Source organism: Budorcas taxicolor, chromosome 13 (assembly GCF_023091745.1).
Source record: "Budorcas taxicolor isolate Tak-1 chromosome 13, Takin1.1, whole genome shotgun sequence".
In the NCBI taxonomy this organism is placed as follows: domain Eukaryota; kingdom Metazoa; phylum Chordata; class Mammalia; order Artiodactyla; family Bovidae; genus Budorcas; species Budorcas taxicolor.
The window spans coordinates 14,737,807-14,760,852 of NC_068922.1; positions in this window are offsets into that span (position 1 = coordinate 14,737,807).

A 23,046-nucleotide genomic window follows, 5' to 3' on the forward strand; every position below is an offset into this window, starting at 1 on the left:
CTTTGTAGATTGAAGAACAAATAGGAAATGCCAACAGGGCATCCACCGTCGTCACAAAGGAGGCAGAGTTATCATAAAAATCATAGATTTAAGCCACTATTGTGCAAAAGGAAAAAATAAAATAAGCTTTAAAATGATAGGAGCCAAAGCCCTAGAAAAACAAAAGCCTAGAATTTTTTTTTTTTTTTTGTAAAGGCTAAAATTATATGCATCTCCACTGTGAAAATACTTCAGATATTCTGGGGACCAAAGAACATATCTATACAGTATAGTTTGTTTTTTTTTAAGTTTTTTGCTCTTGTTGCCAAGAATGTAGTTTAAAATGTTTTAACAATTATATATTGACTTTAATATTAGAATAAGACTGATTTTTATTTTGATCACAGTTCAGTCACCTCCTCTCTGTAATTATAGGCAAGTTTATTACATAAAGTTCCCTATTTTCATTGTCTTTGCTGGTAAAATATGAGCAATACTACCTACTGATCACATTACTTGGAGAATCAGCAAGGTGAATTGAGTAATGTCAAGCTCAGAGTTTGTCAAGCGGTAAGCCTTTGTAAATAATGCTTCTGATTCACACTTTGTAAGGAGAGCTTTTAATTGAATATTTAACTGTGTGTTAACTTATTGAATATGCTAATATCCAGGTGATTTTCTCCATGACTTCTTAAGTTCAACTCAAACTTAGAGACTAGGTCTCATAAAATTGTACAGGTCTGATTTCTTTAGCAAACCTTTGTCTTTCCTGTGGATGTTTTCCACATTCACCCCCCATCCTAACTCCACACCACTGCTGCTGCTGCTAAGTCACTTCAGTCGTGTCTGACTCTGTGCGACCCCATAGATGGCAGCCCACCAGCCTCCCCCATCCCTGGCAAGAACACTGGAGTGGGTTGCCATTTCCTTCTCCAATGCATGGAAATAAAAAGTGAAAGTGAAGTCGCTCAGTCATGTCTGACTCCTAGCGACCCCATGGACTGCAGCCTACCAGGCTCCTCCGCCCATGGGATTTTCCAGGCAAGAGTACTGGAGTGGGGTGCCATTGCCTTCTCCAACACCACTACTGCTCAATATTTCCATTAATTAGTCAGGAATTTAGAGAGATTTTTTATTCAGGAGCATGATGGTGCTAACTGAATACAGAAGAATCCATCCAGAGTAAAAATCAACACAGCAAAATAAAACAGAAAGAGATCAGTCAAGACAAATTTTGACTTTCATGGTCTCTATAAATTTGCACCAAAAGGAGTTCCTTATTATTGAAAACCTGTGGAATATGTATGTGTTTGAACTCCTGTGAAAGCAATAAGGTTATTGTATAAAAGTTAAGTGCCGGGCTTCCCTGGTAAAGAATCACAAGACAGTAAAGAACCCACCAGAGACATGGGTTCAGTTCCTGGGTTGTGAAGCTCTCCTTCCTGGAGAAGGAAATAGAAACCCATTCCAGTGTTCTTGCTTGAGAAATCTGATGGACAGAGGAACCTGGTGGGCTACAATCCATGGGGTCACAAGGGTCAGACACAACTTAGAGACTAAACAACAGCAATCCCATAACAGAACATCACATCATCTGAAGCAAAGACTGATGTAACTGGTAGAAGAAATGGACGCATTTTAATTATAGTCAGTGACTACAAAATCTCACTTCAGTTCAGTCGCTCAGTCGTGTCCTACTCTTTGCGACCCAATGGATTGCAGCACGCCAGGCCTCCCTGTCCATCACCAACTCCTGGTGTTTACTCAAACTCATGTCCATCGAGTCAGTGATGCCATCCAACCATCTCATCCTCTGTCATCCTTCTCTCTCCTGCCTTCAATCTTTCCCAGCATCAGGGTCTTTTCAAATGAGTCAGTTCTTCACATCAGGTAGCCAAAGTATTGGAATTTCATCTTCAACATCACTCCTTCCAATAAATATTGAGAACTGATTTCTTTTAGGATAGACTGGTTGGGTATCCTTGCAGTCCAAGGGACTCTCAAGAGTCTTCTCCAACACCACAGTTCAAAAGCATCAATTCTTTGGTGCTCAGCTTTCTTTAGAGTCCAACTCTCACATCCATACATGACTACTAGAAAAACCATAGCTTTGACTGGATGGACCTTTGTTGGCAAAATAATGTCTCTGCTTTTAAATATGCCATCTAGTTTGGTCATAACTTTCCTTCCAAGGAGCAAGCATCTTTTAATTTCACGGCTGTAATCACCATCTGCGGTGATTTTGGAGCCCCCCAAAATAAAGTCTCTCACTGTTTCCATTGTTTCCCCATCTATTTGGCATGAAGTGATGGGACCAGATGCCATTATCTTCATTTTCTGAATGTTGAGTTTTAAGCCAAGTTTTACACTCTCCTCTTTCACTTTCATCAAGAGGCTTTTTAGTTCCTTTTCACTTTCTGCCATAAGGGTGGTGTCATCTGAATATTTCAGGTTATTGATATTTCTCCCGGCAATCTTGATTCCAGCTTGGGCTTTGTCCAGCCTGGTGTTTCTCATGATGTACTCTGCATATAAATTAAATAAGCAGGGTGACAATATACAGCCTTGATGTACTCCTTTTCCTATTTGGAACCAGTCTGTTGTTCCATGTCCAGTTCTAACTGTTGCCTCCTGACCTCCATACAGATTTTTCAAGAGGCAGGTCAGGTGGTCTGGTACTCCATCTCTTTAAGAATTTCCCAGAGTTTGTTGTGGTCCACACAGTCAAAGGCTTTGGCATAGTCAGTAAAACATAAGTAGATATTTTCTTCTGGAATTCTCTTGTTTTTTTGATGATCTAACAGATATAAAATTACAAAACCTATCCCTCAATAATAGGTAGGCTAAGTAGACAGAAAAATCAGTTAGGATATAGAAGACCCTGAACAAAACCAGCAATCAACTGAATGGAATGAATTGCTTTACAACATTTCTACTCAGCTACAGCAGAAAATTCATTCTTTTAAAGTACACATATAAATTTTACAAATAGAACATATCATCTGAGCCATCAAACAAGTATTAATAAATTCAAAAGAATACAGCCATAAAATTTTGTCCTATGGCCAAAATTAAATTTGTAACCAATAACAGCTATCTTAAAACTCCCCAAATACTTGGAAACTGTTATATAACCCATGGGTCAAAAAAAGGGTGTGTGGGGGGGGGGGGTAAGTCAGATATATTTTGACCAGAAATAATGAAAATAGAACATATATTAGCATTTGGTTGATGAAACTGAGACAGTACTTATTGGGAATAAATACCTGAAGCTCCCACATTAAAAAAAACTAGAAGAAAAGAGCAAATTAAACCCAGGCTATGTATTTTAAAAGGAGACAAATATAAAAGACAGCAAATTAAATAGAAAATATAAAACTAACAAAAAAAGTTAATGTATTTTTCCTTGAGAAGATCAATAAAATTAATAAATGTCTAGTGAGATTCATCAGCAAAAAAACAAAGCAAAAAAACAAATTACCAGTTCCAAGGAAGATAAAAGTGATATTCCTACTCATTCTACTCTATATCTGATTTCCTTCCCTTTTTAAATTTTACTCATTCTATAAATGGTTCCATAATAAGAAATATATTTGGTTTTGTCCCAGTTCCTGTACTGGACTTCTAAAACCCTTGTAATTTCCTTAGTTATTATAGGAGTGCTAGAAGCATATGTTGTTCTAATGTTTGCTTGTTGATTCTGGTTCCTGACATAAGAACTTCTAAGACTCTTGGAGTCTCTGGAGTGATAATTGTTTTCTTTGTATTCTAGTGAAATGACTGGTAGGTGGGAACCTCTAGATAGCTTCAACATGAGAAGCTAATCACCAGAAAGACCAAGCCATGATTAGACACTTGTAACCCAGCCCAACCCCATTCTCCAGAGAGGAGAGAAGGGCTGGATATTGAGTTATTAATTAATCAGGCATATGTGATGAAGTCTCCATAAAATCTCTAAACTCTGGTGTTTGGAGAGCATCTGGCTTGGTGAACATTCTATATGCCTAGAGTGTGGTCACATTTCAGCTCCACAAGGACAAAAGCTCATAGAAAAGTTAACAGATAACTGAAATACCTTTTACTTGTTAAATAAATAGAATTTATAGTTTAAAATCTTCCAGTAAGAACAACTCCAGGACTGAGTCTTCACTCATTAAATTCCACCAAATATTAGAGGTAACAGAAAGTCTGCATCTATTATTTGTGAAAATTGAAAAGGAAAGAACACTTCTCAGCTCCTTCTATAAGGCCAGCATTGCTTTGATACCCAAATCATATGAAACATTCAAAGAAGAGAAACCAACAGCCTTCATGATTTTCCTAAAATTTTAGCAAATCAAGCCTTATATAGGAAAGATAATATAGCATGACTTGGTTAAGGAATCCACGGTGATGCAATGTAAAAAATCAATTAATGTAATTCACCATACCAAAGGGGCTTCCCAGGTAGAGCTAGTGGTAAAGAATCTTCCTGCCAGTGCAGGAGATGCAGGAGACACAGGTTCAATCCATGGGGCAGGATGGGAAGATTCCCTGGAAGAGGGAGGGCATGGCACTCCATTCCAGTATTCTTGCCTGGAAAATCCCACGGACAGAGGAGGCTGTTGGGCTATAGTCCATGGAGTCATGAAGAGTAAGACACAACCCAGTGCACATGTGTTCACCTTACCAAAAGCCTAATAAAAATATGATCACCCTAATAGCAGTAGAAAAATAATTTGACAAAATTTAGCATCTATTCATGATAAAAACTCTCAGTGAACATAGTTTTCTGACCCTTCCTACATGTTAAGCACGTCTGTTTTCTGTTTCTATAGCTTCCTATTATATTTTCTTATAAAATTTCTCACTCTTTGTTGCTTAACTGCCTTTTTAGTTAGCTTAGTCCTAACTAATTTAGATGTTGTAGAATTTCTGCTCTGTAACTAACCCTCAGTTGACAAATTGCTAATAAATGATTAACATTTGGTTCTTGGCTAACTGAGAGACTTAGGATCCTTTTAATAAAATGAGAATTCCCAATAGCTAATTTTTTTTACAATAGCTACTTCTTATGAAATATTTTTTATATGCCAGGTAGAGTGCTAAGTGATTTACATCTAAAAAATGTATTATTTTTACTACCACCACATAAGAAAGGCAGTATTATTATAATTTGAGTTTTACAGATGAGGAACTAAAAGTACAGCAATTATAAGTAATGTACTCAAAGTCACACACGTGGTAAATATAGGGGTGAGGCTTGCTTTCAGGCTATCTGATCCTGGGGCCTCCACTGTACCCCATCCTCACTGCCCGTCAATCAGAAGTGCTGATCTGGGGAAGATTATAGGGGAGAGAGGGCTTCCTAAGGGGCACTAGTGGTAAAGAACCACCTGCCAATGCAGGAGTCCTAAGAGACATGGGCTTGATCCCTGGGTAGAGGAGATCCCCTGTAGGAGGGCACAGCAATCTACTCGTGTTCTTGCCCAGAGAATCCCATGGACAGAAGCTGGCGGGCTACAATCCATAGAGTCGCAAAGAGTTGGACATGACAGAAGGGACTTAGCATACATGCATAGAGGAAAGAGCATGTGTTTAACCAAGGCCAGGATAAGTTTAAACCTTTACATAAAACATTTATCTATTAACAGCTGCTGTGTGTAACTGAACATCAATGGGCTACAGTGTTTGCCCTCAATAAAAGCAGAGGAAGGATAAAAATGCAGTGATTTGGTTAACTAACATACATTGAGAAACTTTTATCTGCTGTAACTGACTTGGGTGAGGGTTTCACAATGAATAAGATGTAATCCCTATCTTTGATGACCTCAAAATCTATACAAAATTTGACAAATTAAAAAATATTTACCACCTTTTTAGTCTCCCTGTATTCTGACTTTATTTCTACTTTGAATTTATAACATTGTGATAATAAGAAAAAAAAATTGTTTTAGTTCTAGGTTATTTTTTCCAGTACATAAAAATAAAGTGTGTTTTCTTTATGAAAATTATGATAATTGAAATGTTTCAATGTGAGGATTTAGAGTGAAGTAAATAAAGCACATGCAGGGAAACACAGCTCATGTGACATTCATGTCATATTCCTGAACTTTCTTGGAAAAAAGATCTAAAAACTACACATCTGCTAAAAAAAAAAAAAAAACCTACACATCTGCTAAAAAAAAAAAAAACCTACACATCTGCTAAAAAAAAAAAAAACCTACACATCTGCTAAAAAAAAAAAAAAACCTACACATCTGCTAAAAAAAAAAAAAAAACCTACACATCTGCTAAAAAAAAAAAACCTACACATCTGCTAAAAAAAAAAAAAACCTACACATCTGCTAAAAAAAAAAAAAAAAACCTACACATCTGCTAAAAAAAAAAAACCTACACATCTGCTAAAAAAAAAAAAACCTACACATCTGCTAAAAAAAAAAAAAACCTACACATCTGCTAAAAAAAAAAAACCTACACATCTGCTAAAAAAAAAAAACCTACACATCTGCTAAAAAAAAAAAAAAAAACCTACACATCTGCTAAAAAAAAAAAAAAACCTACACATCTGCTAAAAAAATAAAACCTACACATCTGCTAAAAAAAAAAAAAACCTACACATCTGCTAAAAAAAAAAAAACCTACACATCTGCTAAAAAAAAAAAAAAAACCTACACATCTGCTAAAAAAAAAAAAAAAAACCTACACATCTGCTAAAAAAAAAAAAAAAACCTACACATCTGCTAAAAAAAAAAAAAAAACCTACACATCTGCTAAAACAAAAAAAAAAACCTACACATCTGCTAAAAAAAAAAAAAAAACCTACACATCTGCTAAAAAAAAAAAAAAACCTACACATCTGCTAAAAAAAAAAAACCTACACATCTGCTAAAAAAAAAAAAAAAACCTACACATCTGCTAAAAAAAAAAAAAAACCTACACATCTGCTAAAAAAAAAAAAAAACCTACACATCTGCTAAAATTGACATCTTAACTATTTCCCTTAGAGCAGTAAAATTCCGTTCACTAACAATTTTTCATAATATAACATAGATTAGTGAAATATCAAATGTCTTTTTCTATTGTTACAAACTTTAAAACACTTGTGTTTCAGAGAATATATTATGCAGAATAGATTTTAAAAGGGCACTTGACACAATAGAAATACAGAAAACTAACTACTTCTTAAGGCTTATTTAAACCAAAACATATTGATAACTACCCTATGTTGAGGAAATAGGGTTACCTGGGTCAACATCCACATCAGTATGTATATTTACTTTCTGTCAAATCAATCAGTTGAGCTGCTTCTGCTAATTTATTTGATCAGAGGCTTTGTCAATGTAATTGGATTAAAATGGTCCCTCCACTTCAGTTACTCGACACATAATTGAGTATATATACATGTAGAATGACAAAAAGCACCATAAGATATATTTTTAATAGCAAAAACAACAGAATAGACAAAAGTGCCTGAGATGCTCAAAGGATAAACATTTTGTTGGGGATATGGAGCCAGAAACAGTATATTTTTTAGGGTTTTGAGTTGTAGTCAAAAGGAAGGGAAAATCCTTTGATGCTTCTTAGGAATCATAAATGTCTCGATATGAATGAAAGAAGTGGGGATGTTGCCGGACAATGGGCATTTCAGAGTTGACAGAGAAGATCTTGGAAGGAAGTTATCTTACTTTTATCTGAACTACCAAGAATTCCCTAGAAAGGACAGAGTGAGTCTGGCAGATAGGTGTCTAACTTTATTTAGTGGAGGAGAAGCATAGCAAACTAACACACAGAGAAGTTAGTAGACAGAATAATGGACTTGAGGAAGAAAAAAATGCATGAAATTACATATATATTATATATTTCAGAGGGCTTCCCTGGTGGCTCAGTGGTAAAGAATCCACCTACCAGTGCAGGAAATACAAGAGATGCAGGTTTGATCCCTGGGTCCAGAAGATCTCCTGGAGTAAGAAATGGCAACCCACTCCAGTATTCTTGCCTGGGAAATCCCATGGACAGAGGAGCCTCATGGACTACAGCCCACAGGGTGGCCAAAAGTCGGACACAACTGAGCAACTGAGCGTGCATGCAACACAAAGAATAATATATTTATCCCCCCAAGACTTTAATTATAAACAAGAGAGGTATTTAGTGTGAGTTAGGAAGAAATACTCATCATGTAAACATTACTATAAAAATAGGATTAATTTGTCTTCATATGTCCAAAATACGAGATATACCGAGGGCTTCCCCGAAAGCTCAGTTGGTAAACAGTCTGCCTGCAATGCAGGAAACCCTGGTTCAATTCCTGGGGCAGGAAAATCCACTGGAGAAGGGATAGGCTACCCACTCCAGTATTTTTGGGCTTCCATAGTGGCTCAGTGGGTAAAGAATCCATCTGCAGTGAGGGACACCTGGATTCGATCCCTGGGTTGGAAAAATCCCATGGAGAAGTGAAAGGCTACCCACTCCAGTATTCTGGCCAGGAGAATTCCATGGACTATATAGTCCATGGGGTCACAAAGAGTTGGACATGACTGAGTGACTTTCATTTCACATACCTAGGTTTAATTGTGTTGGTTCAGAATTCTCTAAAGAAGTCTTTATTTTATTATATATATATATATATATATATATATATATATATACACACACTATAGATATCTGTGCCTATGTGTATTGTGCAATATGCTTACAGAATTTAAACGAAAAAAAACACTTGTAGGTTTTGATCTGACATGTAAAGAACTTGGAAGTCAACACCCCCATATACAATAAGATTAAAAAAAAACATGCAAAAAAAGAAACCTGAAAATATTATTTTATCATCTATTTAATTTTTGATGAAGTAATGCTCGATTTTTCACTTCTGATTATATATGCCCCTCCCCTCTCTTATGGAGTAGGAAATGGCAGTCCACTCCAATATTCTTGCCTGGAAAATTCCACAAACAGAGGAGCCTGGTGGGGGTATTGTCAGACATGACTGAGCACACACACTTCCTCTTTTAACCTACCAACACTAATCTGTTAATTTCCCCCATCACTGTTCATGGTTAGTTTTTCTAAGGGGTTAGCTTTGCTATTTCTCTGCAGTTTCCAACAACTAACTTTTGCCTTTGTTGGTTTTCTCTATTACACATTCATTTTCAATTTTGTTGATTTTTCCTTATATTCCTTAGTTCTACTTTCTTTGAGGTGTATTTGCTGTTATTTTATCTCACTTCATGACATAGACACTTACATCATTGTTTTTTAGACTATCACTGCTTCTAACATATAAATATAAGACTATTGGTGACTCTCTGAACTCTGATGTACTTTTCTTTATCATATAGTGCAGAGAATTTATTTTTGAATTTACTTTCTTATTTTTTTCTTATATATAAAATATAAAGATATATACACATATCTTTTATCCATTCATCCATTGATGGGCATTTAGGTTGCATCCATATCTTGGTTATTTATAGTAATGCTGCAATGAACATAGGGGTGCATGTATCTTTTTGAATTAGATTTTGGTTTCTTCAGATAAATGACCTAGGAGTGGAATTGCTGGGTCATGTGGTAGTTCTATTTTCTTTTTTAATTTTTTGAGAGATCTCCATATTGTTCTCTTAGTACTAATTTACAATTTACTAATTGTTCTCGCTGTACTAATTTACATTCCCACCAACAGTGCATGAGAGTTCCCTTTCTTTCCACATACTTGCACCGTTTGTCATTTGCTGTCTTTCTGATAATAGCCATTCTGACATGCGTGAGATGATTTCTCATTGTGGCTTTGATTTGCATTTCCCCAATGATTAGTGATGTTGAGCATCTTTTCATGCGTCTTTTCGGGTCTTCTGCCCATTTTTAAAACTGGATTGTTTGTTTGTCTTTGATATTCAGTTGTATGAATTCTTAGTGTATCTTGTGGTATTTAAATATTGGACATTGTGTACAAAGAAATATAGATTCTCAGACCCGAGTCCACATGAAGAAGCAGGGAATGTCCCCGGGTGAGCATCAGCTCTGTGCTCCTAAGTTGCCTTTCAGAGGTTCTCCCCACTCTGTAGCTTAGTCCCTTTGGTCCTCATTACCTCCATAGTCTGTGATGACTTTACAGAGATGGTTGTTGTATGTTATCTGGCTATGCAAGTTGTTTTTAATGGAGGAGTTGTTCTACTGCCAAATTCTATATCCAAAAGTAAATGTTCTGTTATACCATTTTTATTCTGATAGTGAATTGAGAGAAAGATACTGTTATTCTTCACATTTATGGCATAAACTTAGAACATATTCTTAGAGAAATAGAACAACTTTCTAAAGGACACACAATTAACTTGATCAAGGTTATCAGAAGGAGGGACAAGTCTCAATTCCAGCCCAGATTCATCTTACTTCAGGATCTGGGTTCTCAAGCACTTGGTTGTATTTCTTTAGTATTTCATTCTTGATACGGAATTCTATCTAGAAATAAAGGAGGCCCTTCATAACTAAAGCAAGTCTTTGTGGGTCCTGGCATTAATAAATAGAAGGGAATAAAGTGTGTATCCATCATAAAAATCCATCTAAGGACCGCAGTTATGCTTACTATTCACAATCCTGAACATAAGGATATACAGTGAGTTCTTTGCTAACAAAGAATCTGTGTTGATTTCCACATCTCCTCAGAGTTCAGAGATGATTGCAATTTTTTTATGCCTCTTTTCATCACAAATAGAAATGGGCTTTTTAATCTAACATGCTTGGAATTCTTTAAGAGGAGAAGGTTTATAGAATTTAATACCATTGTAGGGCATTTGAAATAGCTTTACTTAAATCAATCTGTGGTGGCTTATTCTCAGTTTTTTTTTTAATGGAAAAAATATAATTCATGTTATAACCTTTCATTGTCAAGATTTAGAAATCATATAATTTAAAGGGTGTTTACAGCACCTTTGTCTCTTGTAGTGGCAATGAAGCCCCTGGAATTATTTTGTGAATGCAAGGATACAAATTTAAGAATATGTATGGAAAGACTTTTCTCCATAGCTAAAGTAAAAATGTAGCACCTAAAATTAATACAAATATGCGATCACGAATCTCATGTACACTGTCATATTCTTTACTATTAATACATGCTGCTATTCACTGTGTACAGTGTATAAATATATAAAATAAGACTTTGGAAACCAAGATACGCATTACTGGAGAATCTCAGAAATTGATAGCTTCCTGTGTTCTAATGTCAGAAATTCCAGAAGGAGCATCTTTCTGTCCAGACACTTTACCTCTCTCCTCGCTGCTATCTAAAAATTTTTGACTAGCATAAATTCTTTCATTTTACCTTTTTTTTTTTTTTGAAAACATGCATTTGAAGGAATGTGCACCATGTCCAACTATATTTGCATTCTAAGTTGGCTGATGGCAAGTGGGAAGCAGAGATAATCCAGGCATTCAGAAATATACTCAGTGTCCCAAGTTGCTTTCTTATCTCTGACATATGTCTTCCTTCTGGCTTTAAGTGTATTTGGAAAGAAAGGAGGAGATGTGGGGTCCTCAAACCCTTGCTTTAGTTACGAGAGACTGAATTATTCTTCCTGCAAAGTCCAAAAAATTCAATGTACTTTTTTTTTCCTTCCTTGAATCAAAAGGTCAATTAGAAAGTAATATCTTCTCTCAGATGAATTTAATAGAGAATAGAATTGGATTAATCAAGGACAAAATTTATCCAGGAGAAAAAGATCAGGTGAGATTACCAAGCAAATTATAGAATAATAGATACTAAATAAGGAAATGTTCCTTAGTTATGTCCATAGGTCTAGTTGGAGTTTTGCCAGGAGACAGAAATCAGGACCTAAATGTCAGGTAATGTGCTTTATGGTAAAAAACTAAGGATTTACCTAAAAGAAACAGTTTGCAGAAAGTGACTATACTTACAGCTTATTCATGTTCTTGTATAGTAGAAACCAAAAAACACTGTAAAGCAATCATCCTCGAAATAAAAATAAATTTTAAGAAAAGTTATTTTAAATTCATTTCCCAGTATTAGAGACTGCAGCTTTAACCACTTGCTAGTGTTCAAATTGCTTAATGTTCTCTTAGCATTTTGCCTCAAGTTTATTTCAGATTTCCCTGTCAACTTTATGGTGGTAGCCCTCTGATTATAATAATAGTTCTTGTATCCTTCATTTTACCTCCAAGCACCCAGTTAGATCTAGCATTGCTTCAATCTCTTGTTATAGGGAGATGCTTTAGAAAATATTCTAACAATGTGTACAGAATAAAAACACAGTTGCCTAAATATCTTAACTTTGCTTAATAAGGCTAAAATCCTAGTGCGACCCATTCTATTATATTTTTTAAGTCAAAAAAACATTGTGTATGAATTCAACAAATATTTGCATTTAAGAACCTAGTTGTAGTAATACAGTAGGGAAATACAGAATAAATAAAGTAACACTGAACGTACATCATGAAATAGATCTAGAATCTCAGGTAATGTGTATGTAAGTAGCAAGTGGCACACTGAACTGTAAGTGTTCAAAGAAAGATTCAGTTCAGTTCAGTTCTGTTGCTCAGTCCTACCCTTTCCGACCCCATGGACTGCAGCAGACCAGGCCTCCACCAACTCCTGGAGTATACTCAAACTCATGTCGATTGAGTTGGTGATGCCATCCAACCATCTCATCCCCTATCGTCCCATTCTCCTCCTGCCTTCAGTTTCTCCACAACAGGGTCTTTCCGAATGAGTCAGTTCTTCGCATCAGGTGGCCAAAGTATTGGAGTTTCAGCTTCAGCATCAGTTTTCCAATGACTATTCAGGACTGATTTCTTTCAGGATGGACTGGTTTGATCTCCTTGCACTCCAAGGGACTCTCAAAAGTCTTCTCCAACACCACAGTTCAAAAGCATCAAATCTTTGGTGCTCAGCTTTCTTTATAGTCCAACTCTCATATCCATACATAACTACTGGAGAAACCATACCTTTGACTAGATGGACTTGTGTTGGCAAAGTAATGTCTCTGCTTTTTAATATGCCATCTAGGTTGATCATAACTTTTCTTCCAAGGAGCAAGTGTTTTATAATTTCATGGCTGCAGTCACCATCTGCAAGGATTTTGGAACCCCCAAAAATAAAGTCTCTCACTGTTTCCATTGTTTCCCCATCTATTTGGCATGAAGTGATAAACTGTGGAAAATTCTGAAAGAGATGGGAATACCAGACCACTTGACCTGCCTCTTGAGAAACCTATATGCAGGTCAGGAAGCAACAGTTGGTATTGGACATGGAACAACAGACTGGTTCCAAATAGGAAAAGGAGTACATCAAGGCTGTATATTGTCACCCTGCTTATTTAACTTCTATGCAGAGTATATCATGAGAAAAGCTGGGCTAGAAGAATCACAAGCTGGAATCAAGATTGCTGGGAGAAATATCAGTAACGTCAGATATGGCAGAAAGTGAAGAGGAATTAAAAAGCCTTTTAATGAAAATGAAAGAGGAGAGTGAAAAAGTTGGCTTAAAGCTCAACATTCAGAAAATGAAGATCATGGCATCTGGTCCCATCACGTCATGGGAAATAGATGGGGAAACAGTGGAAACAGTATTGGACTTTATTTTTTTGGGCTCCAGATGGTGATTGCACCATGAAATTAAATGACACTCTTTGAAAGGAAGGTTATGACCAACTTAGATAGCATATTCAAAAGCAGAGACATTACTTTGCCAACAAAGGTCCATCCAGTCAAGGCTATGATTTTTCCAGTGGTCATGTAGGGATGTGAGAGTTGGACTGTGAAGAAAGCTGAGTGCCAAAGAATTGATGCTTTTGAACTGTGGTTTTGGAGAAGACTCTTGAGAGTCCCTTGGACTGCAGGGAGATCCAACCAATCCATTCTGAAGGAGATCAGTCCTGGGTGTTTTTTGGAGGGAATGATGCTGAAGCTGACACTCCAGTACTTTGGGTACCTCATGCGAAGAGTTGACTCATTGGAAAAGACCCTGTTGCTGGGAGGTTTGGGGGGCAGGAGGAGAAAGGGACGACAGAGGTGAGATGGTTGGACGGCATCACCAACTCTATGGACGGGAGTTTGAGTGAACTCTGCAAGTTGGTGGTGGACAGGGAGGCCTGGCGTGCTGCAATTCATGAGGTTGCGAAGAGTCGGACATGACTGAGCGACTTAACTGAACTGAACTGAACTGATGGGACCAGATGCCGTGATCTTCGTTTTCTGAATGTTGAGTTTTAAGCCAACTTTTTCACTCTTCTCTTTCACTTTCTTCAAGAGGCTCTTTAGTTCCTCTTTGCTTTCTGTCATAAGGGTGGTGTCATCTGCATATCTGAGGTTATTGATATTTCTCCTGGCAATCTTGATTCCAGCTTGTGCTTCATCCAGCCCAGTGTTTCTCATGATGCCCTCTGCATATAAGTTAAATAAGCAGGATGACAATATACAGCCTTGACGTACTCCTTTCCCTATTTGGAACCAGTCTGTAGTTCCATGTCCAGTTCTGACTGTTGCTTCCTGACCTGCATATAGGTTTCTCAAGAGACAAGTAAGGTGGTCTTTATTCCCATCTCTTTTAGAATTTTCCACAGTTTGTTGTGATCCACACAGTCAAAGCCTTTGGCATAGTCAATAAAACAGAAGTAGATGTTTTTCTGGAACTCTCTTGCTTTTTTTGATGATCCAACAGATGTGGCAATTTGATCTCTGGTTCCTCTGCCTTTTCTAAATCCAGCTTGAATATCTGGAAGTTCATGGTTTACCTATTGCTGAAGCCTGGCTTGGAGAATTTTGAGCATTACTTTGCAGGCGTGTGAGATGAGTGCAACTATGTGGCAGTTTGAGCATTCTTTAGTGTTGCCTTTCTTTGGGATGGGCTTCCCTGGTGGCTCAGAGGGTAAAGCATCTGCCTGCAATATGGGAGATCCAGATTCGATCCCTGGGTCGGGAAGATGCCTTGGAGAAGAAAATGGCAACCCAGTAATGAAACTGACCTTTTCCAGTCCTGTGGCCACTGCTGAGTTTTCAAAATTTGCTGACATAGTGAGTGTAGCACTTTCACAGCATCATCTTTCAGGATTTGAAATAGCTCAACTGGAATCCCATCACCTCCACTAGCTTTGTTCATAGTGATGTTTCCTAAGGCCCACTTGACTTCACATTCCAGATGAGTGATCACTTATCATGGTTTTCTGGGTCATGAAGATCTTCTTTGTATAGTTCTTCTGTGTATTCTTGCTACCTCTTCTTAATATCTTCTGCTTCTGTTAGGTCCATATCATTTCTGTCCTTTATTGAGCCTATCTTCGCATGAAATGTTCCCTTGATAGCTCTAATTTTCTTGAAGAGATCTCCAGTCTTTCCCATACTATTGTTTTCCTCTATTTCTTTGCACTGATCACTGAGGAAGGATTTCTTATCTCTCTTTGCTATTCTTTGGAACTCTGCATTCAAATGTATATATCTTTCCTTTTCTCCTTTGCCTTTCACTCTTCTTTTCACAGCTATTTGTAAGGCTTCCTCAGACAACCATTTTGCCTTTTTGCATTGCTTTTTCTTGGGGATGGTCTTGATCCCTGCCTCCTGTACAATGTCAGGAACCTCTGTCCATAGTTTTTCAGGTACTCTATCTATCAGAATTAATCCCTTGAATCTATTTGTCACTTCCACTATATAATCATAAAGGATTTGATTTAGGTCATACCTGAATGGTCTAGTGGTTTTCCCCACTTTCTTCAATTTAAGTCTGAATTTGGCAATAAGGAGTTCATGATCTGAGCCACAGCCAGCTCCTGGTCTTGTTTTTGCTGACTGTATAGAGCTTCTCCCTCTTTGGCTGCAAAGAATATAATCAATCTGATTTCGGTGTTGACCATCTGGTGATGTCCATGTGTAGAGTCTTCTCTTATATTGCTGGAAGAGGGTTTTTGCTATGACCAGTGTGTTCCCTTGGCAAAACTCTATTAGTCTTTACCCTGCTTCATTCTGTACTCTAAGGCCAAATTTGCCTGTTACTCCAGGTATCTCTTGACTACTTACTTTTGCATTACTGTCCCCTATAATGAAAAGGACATATTTTGGGGGTGTTAGGTCTAGAAGGTCTTGTAAGTCTTCATTGACATGACATTGAAGTTGCTCAGTCGTGTTTGACTTTTTGTGACCCCATGGACTGTAGCCTACCAGGCTCCTCCGTCCATGGAATTTTCCAAGCAAGAATACTGGAGTGGGTTGCCATTTCCTTCTCCAGGAGATCTTCCCGACCCAGGGATCAAACCCGGGTCTCCCTCATTGTAGGCAGACACTTTACCGTCTGAGCCACCAGGGAAGTCCTGTAGGTCTTCATAATACCGTTCAACTTCAGGTTCTTCAGCAGTACTGGTTGGGGCATAGACTTGAATTACTGTGATATTGAATGGTTTGCCTTGGAAATGAACAGTGATCATTCTGTCATTTTTGAGATTACATCCAAGTACTGCATTTCAGACTCTTTTGTTGACTATGATGGCTACTCCATTTCTTCTAAGGGATCTGCCCACAGTAGTAGATATAATGGTCATCTGAGTTAAATTCACCCATTCTAGTCCATTTTAGTTCACTGATTGCTAAAAGGCCGATGTTCACTCTTGCCATCAATAACCTCAGATATGCAGATGACACCACCCTTATGGCAGAAAGTGAAGAGGAACTAAAAAGCCTCTTGATGAAAGTCAAAGAGGAGAGTGAAAAAGTTGGCTTAAAGCTCAACATTCAGAAAACGAAGATCATGGCATCCAGTCCCATCACTTCATGGGAAATAGATGGGGAAAGAGTGGAAACAGTGTCAGACTTTACTTTGGGGGCTCCAAAATCAATGCAGATGGTGACTGCAGCCATGAAATTAAAAGATGCTTACTCCTTGGAAGAAAAGTTATGACCAACCTAGATAGCATATTCAAAAGCAGAGACATTACTTTGCTGACTAAGGTCCGTCTAGTCAAGGCTATGGTTTTTCCTGTGGTCATGTATGGATGTGAGAGTTGGACTGTGAAGAAGGCTGAGCACCGAAGAATTGATGCTTTTGAACTGTGGTTTTGGAGAAGACTCTTGCGAGTCCCTTGGACTGCAAGGAGATCCAACCAGTCCATTCTGAAGGAGATCAGCCCTGGGATTTCTTTGCAAGGAATGATGCTAAAGCTGAAACTCCAGTACTTTGGCCACCTCATGTGAAGAGTTGACTCATTGGAAAAGACTCTGATGCTGGGAGGGATTGGGGGCAGGAGGAGAAGGGGACGACAGAGGATGAGATGGCTGGATGGCATCACTGACTCAATGGACGTGAGTGTAATGAACTCTGGGAGTTGGTGATGGACATGACTGAGCGACTGAACTGAAGTTTACCTTGATTCATGAACCTAACATTCCAAGTACCTATGCTATATTGCTCTTTACAGCAGTACACTTTACTTCCATCACCAGTCACATCCACAAATGGGTGTTGTTTTTGCTTTGGCTCTGTCTCTTCATTCTTTCTGGAGTTATTTCTCCAGTGATCTCCAGTAGCATACTGGGCACCTCCTGACCTGGGGAGTTTATCTTTCAGTGTCCTATGTTTTTGCCTTTTCATACTTTTCATGGGGTTCTTAGGGCAAGAATGCTGAAGTGGTTTGTCATTCCCTTCTCCAGTGGACCATATTTTGTCACAACTTTCCACCATGACCTGTCAGTCTTGGGTGGCCCTACATGGCATGGCTCATAGTTTCATTGAGTTAGACAAGATGTGGTCCATGTGATCAGATTGGTTAGTTTTCTGTTGAAAGATTACAGAAGTTCAATCGAGTATGAGTTTTAATCTTATTGGAAATGAGGGAGAAGGTATCTATGGGAAGGTAATATTTAATTTGAATCTGGAAATATCTGTAGAACATTGGGAAGTGAACATGTTAGGGAAGGTCACCCAGTTCAACATCACAGGATTATGTGGGAACAGGAATACATGAGCAGGCTATATTAACAGAGCAAAGTCCAGTGCACACATAGAATGTAACAAGGTAATTAATGTTCAGTTCAGTTCATTCACTCAGTCATGTCCGACTCTTTGTGACCCTATGAATTGCAGCACACCAGGCCTCCCTGTCCATCACCAACTCGCAGAGTTCACTCAAACTCACGTCCTTCGAGTTGGTGATGCCATCCAGCCATCTCATCCTCTGTCGTCCCCTTTTCCTCTTGCCCCCAATTGCTTCCAGCATCAGAGTCTTTTCCAATGAGTCAACTCTTCACATGAGGTGGCCAAAGTACTGGAGTTTCAGCTTTAAGCATCATTCCTTCCAAAGAACACCCAGGACTGATCTCCTTTAGAATGGACTGGTTGGATCTCCTTGCAGTCCAAGGGACTCTCAAGAGTCTTCTCCAACACCACAGTTCAAAAGCATTAATTCTTCGGTGCTCAGCTTTCTTCACAGTCCAACTCTCACATCCATACATGACCACTGGAAAAACCATAGCCTTGACTAGATGGACATTTGTTGGCAAAGTAATGTCTCTGCTTTTGAATATGCTATCTAGACTGGTCATAACTTTCCTTCCAAGGAGTAAGCATCTTTTAATTTCATGGTGCAATTACCATCTTCAGTGATTTCGGAGCCCAAATAATAAAGTCTGACACTGTTTCTACTGTTTCCCCATCTATTTCTGATGAAGTGATGGGACCAGATGCCATGATCTTAATTTTCTGAATGCTGAGCTTTAAGCCAACTTTTTCACTCTCTTCTTTCATTTTCATCAAGAAGCTTTTTAGTTCCTCTTCACTTTCTGCCATAGGGGTGGTGTCATCTACATATCTGAGGTTATTGATATTTCTCCCAGCAGTCTTGATTCCAGCTTGTGCTTCTTCAGCCCAGCATTTCTCATGATGTACTCTGCATATAATTTAATGTTACTTTGCAGCAAATTCCAAATTTCGGCAGCCTAACAAACTACCTTGATTTCGTACTCAGCTCATAGTTCCATGAACTGTTCTGCAGACAGCATTGCACGTGACGGCTCAGGAATGCTGGATTCTTCCACTCTTATATGGGTTTGATGCCTGAGTCAGGAATAGCCCCTGGAGAAGGAAAAACCCATGGGCAGAAGAGCCTGGCAGGCCACATTCCATAGGGTCACAAAGAGTTAGACACAACTAAGCAACTGAGCACAGCCACAGGCAAAGAGTTCAGCTGGCCCACAGTTAAAGAGACTAAAATTAAAAGGTATCATTCTTAAGGACTGGATTGACTGTACATCACTTCTGACCAGATTCCATTGACGAGGACTTACTACGTGGTACCGTCTGGAAGTCAGGGGGTTACTGAAATAACATCTTCCTGTATGTACAAGAGTAAAAGCAAATGATGTGTTGAACACGTAGTACCACAGGAAACACTGGCTGATAGAACTAGGAGAGGAGGATGGATTGAAACCATGGATGGCTTGGATGCCAAGTCTGAATATTTTTATTGCTACTCTGTTTTTCTCTTGCATCACACAGATTCTACTAGTCACACAACACTATTGACTAAAATCATTATGTCATGACAGCAAGGTTGTTAGAAAACTTTTCCTATAACAACCAAGTCTAAGAAGGAGTAATTTGTGAAACCCTTGAGTATGTGACACTGTTCTCTCTGCTTTTAGAAATTCAAATCAGCCAATACCGTTATTTTAAGGTGATTATCACTTGGGAATGAGTCTGTTCATGTCAGTTTAACTTTTCCTGATTTCTCTATTCCTTCTCTACATCCTAACATAAATGTCTAACATTTACATAGTTCTAATACACAGGCTGATTTTCATGTCTTATCACTGCCATGGTATGAAATATTCTTTCAGGATAGAGACCTTAGTAGACAATTCTTTTATTCTTCTCCAAAATTATGCCTTGTTCTTTGAAGACAGCAGACCCTCAATAAGCTCATGAATAAATGGCTCTATGAGGAGGGATTCACCATATTAGAACCTCCTGTATTGATATCAACAGAATCTTGTACTGCTTTTGTGATAATTATGGAAAGGGAGGAAAAGATGCCAAATCTGTTTAAGCAGCAGACACTTAAGGAACACGTCACATATGTCAGGTATTAGAATGTGGCTTAGGAAATCAAACTTAAACAGGAAAAAATTAAAAATAAAACAAGGAAAATGAAATCATATGAAACGATATTTATTGATACTTCAGGCCAATTTTATAGCCTGAAAAGTTCCAGATTCTCATTTCCCACCCCCACCCCGCAAGCTTTTTCTAGATTCTATCGATTCCTCTGTCCAGAATGTATTAACTGAATGTTTTAAAGCACTGTCACTGGGGAAGGAATCAAGTGTGTTTTATTACTTCCAGTGAGAAGAAGTTATCCATGACAGAGATTTTGGTTGTGTCTCTGCTGATAATGTATGGCTATTGGAACAGGGACAAGAAATGAAAAACAAATTTGATGGAATAGACTTCAACTTCCAGAAGTTGAACAAGGTTGCCTTCCCTTGCATATTTCAAAAATGATTACAAACAAGGGCTTCTTTTTTGTTTTCTGTTTCATCTTTTGATGTTTGCTCCAGCCACTTTTTTTTTTTAATTGAATAGAAGCCTTTTTTTTTTTTTTCATAGAGAAATGCTTAGTTTGGTAGCTTGAATAACATTCAAGTTCCTGGTTGCTGACTCTGCTGCAATTTAAATAACTCTTTGGCAGTGTTGCTTGCCATGTTTCCTATTGTGATCCACTGGCAATTCATATTTCTGATAGTACTATAAACTCAGGTAGACACATACATTGTCAAGATCATTACTCCATATGTTTTATTATTACTATGATATTAAAGAAAAGATATGACAAAAGATAAGGTCTCTAAGAACAAAATTAAGTTTTGGCTTATTAGAAAGATTACGTCATCTGAGAAAATAGCTATCTGAAGAATATTTACTGGTCAGAGAGTTCTATAAGGAGAAATTTAAAGGATATACTAAACTTTAAGAGATATGTGGAATATATGTGAGTCTAAAAAAGGAGCACACATTTAAAAGAATACTTTTAGGAAAGTTAGAGATTGAAAGCAGGATTCTTTAGATGAAGAGAACCCCAGATGACCATCATCTGCTGTCGATTCCAAACTGAATCTCAAACTCAGTGTCACTGTGATGTCTTATTTCAAGATTACCTAATCAGTCCGTTTCTTTCAGCCTCAAAAACATTTCTTTTTACATTTTTTAAAAAATCCTTCTTTCACAATCATAGTTCAGACCGCTCTCACCATTGTCTGATGTAATACAGTAACATGAATTTGTCAAAACTGACCCCACTAACCTTATGGTTTCAGAACGAGCTCAGCTATGGTTTCCAAACGATCTCTTTTTTTCACTAACTACAAATTATAGAGTTTTTAACATTAAGATTGTGTAAAGTGCTTTTGCATACATTACATATGTTATTTCAGTTGATCCTTATAATAATTATATAGAAGGTGCATGAGTGCATGTTAAGCCACTTCAGTAGCATCTGACTCTTTGCAGCCTGTGGACTATAGTGTGCCAAGCTCCTCTGTCCATGAAATTCTCCAGGCAAGAGTACTAGAGTGGCAAATACTTGCCATGCCCTCATCCAGGGTATCTTTTTGACTCAGGAATCAATCTGCATCTCTTACATCTCCTGCATTGGCAGGTGGGTTCTTTGCCACTAGTTCCATCTGGGAAGCCAAATAATTATAGAAGGTAAGTGATATTATCATCATATTGCAGGTGAGAAAACTGGTAGTGGTGTGCAGGAAAGGGAATCCTCATATACTCTTGGTGGAAATGTAAACTGATATAGGCACTGTAAAAAACAAAATGGAGGTTCTAAACAAACAAAGAATAGGACTAGACTATGACCCAGCAATTCCACTCCTGGGCATATATCTGAAAGAAATAAAAACAATAATTTTAAAAGATACTTGCAAAGGAATGTTCATAGCAGCATTATTATCATTCCCAAGATATGGTAGCAACCTAAGTGTTCATCAACAGATGAAATGATAAAGAAGATGTGGTTTATATATACAATGAAACAGTCAGTTCAGTTCAGTTCAGTCACTCAGTCGTGTCCGACTCTGCAACCCCATGAATCACAGCATGCCAGGCCTCCTTGTCCATCACCAACTCTCAGAGTTCACTCAAACTAATGTCTATTGAGTCGGTGATGCCATCCAGCCATCTCATCCTCTGTCATCCCCTTCTCCTCCTGCCCCCAATGCCTCCCAGCATCAGGGTCTTTTCCAATGAGTCAACTCTTCACATGAGGTGGCCAAAGTATTGGAGTTTCAGCTTTAGCATCAGTCCTTCCAATGAACACCCAGGACTGATCTCCTTTAGGATGGACTGGTTGGATCTCCTGGAAGTCCAAGAACTCTCAAGAGTCTTCTCCAACACCACAGTTAAAAAGCATCAATTCTTTGGCGCTCAGCTTTCTTTACAGTTCAACTCTCACATCCATACATGACCACTGGAAAATAGCCTTGAATAGATGGACCTTTGTTGGCAAAGAAATATCTCTGCTTTTCACTATGCTGTCTAGGTTGGTCATAACTTTCCTTCCAAGGAGTAAGCATCTTTTAATTTCATGGTGCAATCACCATCTTCAGTGATTTTGGAGCCCCAAAAAATAAAGTCTGACACTGTTTCCTCTGTTTCTCCATCTATTTCCCATGACGTGATGGGACCAGATGCCATGATCTTCGTTTTCTGAATTTTGGCCTTTAAGCCAACTTTTTCATTCTCCTCTTTCACTTTCATCAAGAAGCTTTTTAGTTCCTCTTCACTTTCTGCCATAAGGGTAGTGTCATTTGCATATCTGTGGTTATTGATATTTCTCCCAGCAATCTTGATTCCAGCTTGTGCTTCTTTGGCCCAGCGTTCCTCATGATGTACTCTGCATATAAGTGAAATAAGCAGGGTGACAATATACAGCCTTGACGTAATCCTTTTCCTATTTGGAAGCAGTCTGTTGTTCCTGGTCCAGTTCTAACTGGTGCTTCCTGTCCTGCATATAGGTTTCTCAAGAGGCAGGTCAGTTGGTCTGATATTCCCATATCTTTCAGAATTTTCCACAGTTTATTGTGATCCACATA